We start from the raw sequence: 6,273 nt of genomic DNA, 5'->3' as shown, positions 1-6,273 counted from the left end.
TGCCGCCCGCCGCCGCCGCCGGGGCCGCCGCGCTGCCGCACGCCCCCTGGCAGCGGCGCCTCCGTCACCGCCGCCGCCCGCGCTCGCCGTCGGCCCGCCGCCCGCTCACAGGCGGCCCTTCACCGGAAGTGAAACCGAAACGGAGCTGAGCGCCTGACTGAGGCCGAACCCTCGGCCCGCTGCGCGTGTAAACACTGAAACCACGTCACGTGATCAACGCTGTTCCCTCCCCCAGCGGGCTCAGCCCCTCGGCCCCGCCCTCTCTCTTCAAGTGGCTTGGGAGCGCGCGCATGCGCGCTTCTGGGAACCGTCCGGGGATTCGGGTCGAACGTCAGAGGCGCGGGCCGGGCGTGCGCGGGCTCGGCGGAGGGCGGGAAGGCTGAAGGGCGGTGACAGGTCGCACCGCCTCGCGAGGGCCGGAACGCCCATCTCTGCAGAGGTGCACTCAGTGGCGTGGGAAATCAAATGCATCCGGTTATCCCAGTTCGGCCTCGCTAGGATTCCCGGGGGATGTCTGGTTTGGTTTGGTTTGTTTCAAAGTAGCGGAGAGCCCGACTGAGCGGGAGGTGGAGTGGAAGGCGAGAATAGGGGTGAAGGATTAGACAGAAGAAGACTTTGAACTAGGAACGGTGGCAACCAGGGTGACCCAGGCTTTTGTGACCTGTAGAGGCAGAGGGTGAGGAGTCACGCCCTCTCTCACCAGATTTTGGGTGGCCCTGTGGAGACACCCTGTGCCCTTTAAGGGACATGGATTGAGTCAGGACCTCAAAATGTTAGCCTTTCCTCAAACCCAGCTTTGACCCACGTACTCACCTTTCCTCAACTAATTTTCATACTTTCACTTGACCATATATTTTTTTAAAATTGGGTTAAGCACTTGAGGTTCATTTCTGCCCCTACTCTATGTGCACCCTGTACCAGAGGGTGGGGTGAACACGTGTGTAGCAGTCATGCGTCCTGTCTACAGGGGCCGATGCACCTACTTGCAACCCTTTACCTTCTACTGTGAAACAAACCTCAACTTTTTCTTATTCCTGTTTTGCACCGTGCTTATAGCTGCCTTAATCCATGTTCCCTTTGGGATGCTGGTACCCAACTGAGAAGTTTATGTACCTATCATGTGCCAGGCACTGTGCTAAGTGCTAGCGAGAAGTCGGTGAGCAAAACAGAAAAGAAAAAAAAGAAGAAAAGACTGCCAGCATTGAACTTAGAACCTGGCAAAGTAGATGGACATAAATCAAATTATCAGACAAGTAAATGAGGAGTTGCAGCTGTGATAAGGGGTATGAAGAATAGGTGCTTCCATGATGGCGGAACATGACCCAGTCTGGGGTGGAGAAGGGGAAATGATTCCAGCTGGAATATGGCAGGTGAGAGTTAACTGGTAGCACTGCGTTGGCCGAGGCAGGATGACCTGCCTCAGGCAGTTGCCCCAGAATGAGAGGATGTTGCTGCTGGTGGAACTCCAGCTTTAAAGCAGTGGATCTAGGGCCACATTCCTCAAGGCCATAGTAAACAGGAAAGACCTTTTGGACTAGAGTCTTTGAAGTAGTCACATGAGGCCAAGACCCCAAGAGGGCTGAAAGAGAATCTCATCAGGCTGAATGGGAGCAGAGCATTAGCTGTAACTCCAATATATTATAGTAAAAGGGTACACATTGATTAGAATGATTATACCCCTCCAAGTGTAAGATGTTGTTCAATTTATCCAGGACTTAAAAATATGTCAACTCTTCACAGCCATTTTTACTACAAGCCACACTCAACCTGTGTTGTTCCCTGAACCTGTGGTGCACTTTCATCCGTTCATGTCTCTACTTATCCTTCCTGGGCCCCGTAGAGGCCCTACCCCTTAAGGTTTTCAGCTGGATTCCCATTAGCTAGTTATCTTCTCTCAGGTACAGAGAGTTAACTTTGCTCTTCAATATTCAGCACATTGTCATATCAGTCCCTACAAGGTCCTTGTTTATATTATTTTATATTTTTTATATTTTTTTTCCTCATCTTCCTCAATCCCCACTCATTCTTCTAGACACAAACTGCAATGTGTTTGATAGAGATTCTTGATAATTTAAGACAATGTTTTGTTTATGCTTCTTGCGTTTACAGAGATGGTATTGGACTGTAAATCTCTCTTTACAACTGTTTTACTCAACACTGTTTTTGAGCTATACCCACATTGCTGTGTGTACACCTAGTTTGCTACTGAGTATGCCAGAAATTGTATTCATACATATCCCTACTGATCGGGCATCTAGGTTACTGCCAACTCCCTGAGGTCATACTGTGGTGAAAACCCTTGTGAATGTCTTTACAAACCTTTGCCAGAACTTATTTTGTGCTCTTGTAGAACTTTGTGCATACCTAAACTGCTTGGCATATAGCAGGGACTCAACAAATGTTGAATACCTCTACTATGATGGTTAGTGTACCAGAATAATTTATTTATATTTCTGTTTTCCTTATTGGATTATTAGTACCTTCCAGACAGGGCAAATGTCTTTTCTATCTTTGTGTCCCTGGCACATTAAAAGTGGTTGATTTCAAGGTATGTTCAATGAATGAATAAATACTTATCCTCACTGCCAGTACATACTGCCACTTAGTCTTGCCCACATGACTCTCAGTCTCAGCCTCACTCTGATCTCTAGCTTTTGATATTTCTCCTTTCAAGATAGCTTACCTGAATTCAGACACTGAGCTCAGGCCTGCTCATGAGCCTGCTCTTCCAAAATCCTCTCTCTCTCTCTCTCTCTCTCTCTCTCACACACACACACACACATTCTCTCTCTCTCTCTCTCTCTCTCTCTCTCTCTCTCTCTCTCTCTCTCCCTCCCTCCTTTCTCTCATTACAGGCAGCTCCTGCCCTCCAGTTCATTGCTCAAGCCTAAAACTGAGACGTTTTGACCTTCTTTCACACATCAAATCCATCAGCAAATCATTGTAGAATCCAGTATCTGTTTCTCATCATTTTCTCAGCTAAAACCATAGTCCAAGCTTCCATTCTCTTACCTGCATTATGGCAACAACTTCTTTGCTGGTATCCCTGCAGTCACTGTTCACTGTTGTCCTCTCTCTGACAGTTCTCAGCACAGAAGACAGAATGACCCTGTTCAGATGTCAATCAAGTCACTCTGCCACTCAGAATCCCCCAGTGACTCCCTACATCTCTCAGAGTAAAAGCCAGAGTCTTTATTTATTCTGGCTTCAGTGCCCTATATACTATGACTTCTGTTATCTCCTCTATCTCACCTTCTGCTTTCCCCCTTCACTTCATTCCAGTGAATGAAATCTATCTAGTTCACCTAGATTTTCTCCTATGTTATCTTTCAGAAGTTTTACAGTTTTGTGTTTTGCATTTGGGTTCTACGATCCATTTTAAGTAATTTTTTTTTGAAAGATATAAGGTCTGTATCTAGATTATTTTTTGCATATGAATGTCCAGTTATTCCAGCACCATTTATTGAAAAGGCCATTGTTTCTCATTCCAGTCAATATTTTGTTGTTTCTTGAAAATACCAGATAGGTTCTGTCTGTCTCCTCTCACTAGAGTGTAAGCTCAGTGAGAACAAAGATTTCCATTTGTTTTATTCACTGCTTGTCCCCAGCGCCTACCACAGTGTCTGGAACATAGTGAATGTTTACTAAATATTACATGAATGAATGAATATGTGTTGAGGACCCGGCCAAGATTGAGTCAGCTCTCATGCCTATATTTATCTGATATTGGAATGATGCTTCAGTGTTTCTAGCCCAGCCTTGGCCCCTGGTTTCCATTAAATTGCTGCCTGTTGTCTTTGCATTGATTTATTCTGTGCTATTTCCTGCTCCTTCGCAATTTGAGCCCTCTGAGTCTTTTTCATGCCTCAATCCCAGCTGAAATGCCTTCTGCCCTTTCCGACTCTCAAATCTTATGTATCCTTCAGGACCCAGCTAAAGTCACACTTCTTTCTTGACACTTTCTCTGACAATTTCCTTTAACCGTAACCTCTCATTCAAATGAGACCTTAGAAAAAAAATAATTAATTGGCTTTATTTTTTAGAACAGTTTTAGATTGATGGAAAAATTAAGTGATAGTGGAGTTTCTATGTACTCCCTAATCTCCCCTCCTCCCCTACAGTTCGTCCAATTATTAACATCTTGCATTCGTATTGTACATTTATTACAGCTGATGCATTATTACTAACTAAAGTCCATAGTTTACATTAAGACTCACTCTTTGTGTTGCACAGCTCTGTGGGTTTTGAAAAAAGCATAGCATATCCACCATTAGTGGGTCAGCAGAACAGTTACACTGCACTAAAAAATTCCTTGTGTTCCACCTATTCATCTGGTCCACCTGCAACCAACCACTGGCAATCGCTGATGTTTTTACTTTCTGTAGAATTTTGCCTTTTCCATAATGTCACGAGTTGGAATCATATAGTATGTAGTCTTTTCATACTGCTATTTTTTTACTTAGCAATCTATATTTAACATTCCTCTTTGTCTTTCATGGCTTGATAGTTTGTTTTCTTTTATTGTGCACAATATTCTACTGTATGGATATACCATGGTTTGTTTATCCATTTATTTATTGAAAGACATCTTGGTTGCTTTCAGTCTTTTAAAATTATGAATAAGCTTACTGTAAACTTTCTTTACAGGTTTTTGTATGGACATGAGTTTTCAACTCATTTAGGTAAATACCAAGGAGCATGATTGCTGGATTATATGGTAAGACTATGTTTGGCTTTATCAAAAATTACCAGATGGTCTTCCAAAGTGGCTGTAACAGTTTGCATTTTCACCAGCAATGAATGAGACTTCCTGTTACTCCACATCCTTGCCAACATTTGGTGTTGACAGTATTTTGAATTTTGGCTATTTTAATAGGTGCATAGTAGAATCTTAGTTTTAGTTTGCAATTTCCTAATGACATACGGCATTGGGCATCTTATGCTTATTTGCCATCTATCTATCTTCTTTGATAAGGTGTCTGCTCAGATCTATTACCCATTGAGTTGTTTTTTTAATGATGATTTTTAAGTGTTCTTTATATATTTTAGATATCAGCCCTTTATCAGATTATGTATTTTGCAGATACTTTCTCACAGACTGTGGCTTGTCTTTTCATTCATTTAACAATGTCTTTCATAGAGCAGACGTTTCTAATTAAAATATTTCAACTGTTCAATTTTTTTCATGGATCATGCTTTTAGCATTGTACCCAAAATGTCATCACCAAACACAAGTTCACCTAGATTTTCTCCTATGTTATGTTCTAGAAGTGTCACAGTTTTGTGTTTTGCATTTAGGTCTATGATCCATTTTGAGTAAATTTTTGAGAAAGATATAAGGTCTGTGTCTAGATTTTTTTTTTTGCATATGAATGTCCAGTTATTCCAGCACTGTTTGTTGAAAAGACCATTGTTTTTCCATTGAATTATTTGCTCCTTTGTCAATGATCAGTTGACTGTATTTGTATGGGTCTAATTCTGGCATCTTTATTTTGTTCCATTTATCTACAGTTGGCCCTCTGTATCCATGGGTTCTGCATCAACAGATTCAACCAATGACAGACCAAAAATATTCTTTAAAAATCCCCTAAAAATGGCCAGGAGTGATGGCTCATGCCTGTAATTTTGGCACTTTGGGAGGCCGAGGCAGGGGGATTATGAGGTCAGGAGTTCGAGACTAGCCTGGCCAACATAGTGAAGCCCCATCTCTACTAAAAATACAAAAAATTAGCTGGGCATGGTGGTGGGCACCTGTAATCCATAGTGCTCGGGAAGGTGAGGCAGGAGAATCACTTGAACCCGGGAGGCGGAGGTTGCACTGAGCCAAGACCGCGCCACTGCACTCCAGCTCTGACGACAGCACAAGACTCAGTCTCAAAAAGAAAATCCCCTAGAAATAACAGTATAAAAATAAAAATAATACAAATAAAAAATCAATAAAGTGGAACAACTGTTACATAGCATTTACACTGTATTAGGTATTATATATAATCTAGAGATGATTTAAAGTATACAGGAGGAGGATATGCATAGGTTATATGCAAATACTACATCATATTATATAAGAAACTTGAGAATCCACGGATTTTGGTATCCTCAGACATCCTGCAACCAGTTCCCCCCAGATACTGAGGAACAACTTTATTTCTCTTTTCTTTCATCAATACCCTACTGTCTTGATTACTGTAACTTTATAATAAGCCTTGAAGTAAGATAGTGTCTGTCTTCCAACTTTGTTCTTCCTCAATATTATACTGCCTATTCTGGATCTTC

General features: G+C 42.4%; 1 protein-coding gene and 1 long non-coding RNA gene across 6 annotated transcripts in view; one reads left to right on the top strand and one right to left on the bottom strand.

The window, feature by feature from the left end:
• FMR1 (fragile X mental retardation 1) overlaps positions 1-130 on the bottom strand; it is a 39,090-nt gene extending 38,960 nt beyond the window's left edge. For all 5 annotated transcript variants that reach the window (XM_025372867.1, XM_025372874.1, XM_025372868.1 and 2 more), the window contains exon 1: positions 4-130. The gene's annotated coding sequence lies outside the window, so the exon portion shown is untranslated. The remainder of the gene's footprint in view (positions 1-3) is intronic.
• Positions 131-263: 133 nt separating this feature from the next.
• LOC112616192 lies at positions 264-2,592 on the top strand. The gene is made up of 3 exons (XR_003117588.1): positions 264-439; positions 670-772; positions 1,057-2,592. It is a non-coding gene; the product is annotated as an uncharacterized LOC112616192 (long non-coding RNA).
• Positions 2,593-6,273: the final 3,681 nt, after the last annotated feature.

This window comes from Theropithecus gelada, chromosome X (assembly GCF_003255815.1).
Source record: "Theropithecus gelada isolate Dixy chromosome X, Tgel_1.0, whole genome shotgun sequence".
NCBI classification, from domain to species: domain Eukaryota; kingdom Metazoa; phylum Chordata; class Mammalia; order Primates; family Cercopithecidae; genus Theropithecus; species Theropithecus gelada.
The sequence above is the reverse complement of the archived record's forward strand: the minus strand, read 5'-3'. Positions and strand labels throughout refer to the sequence as shown.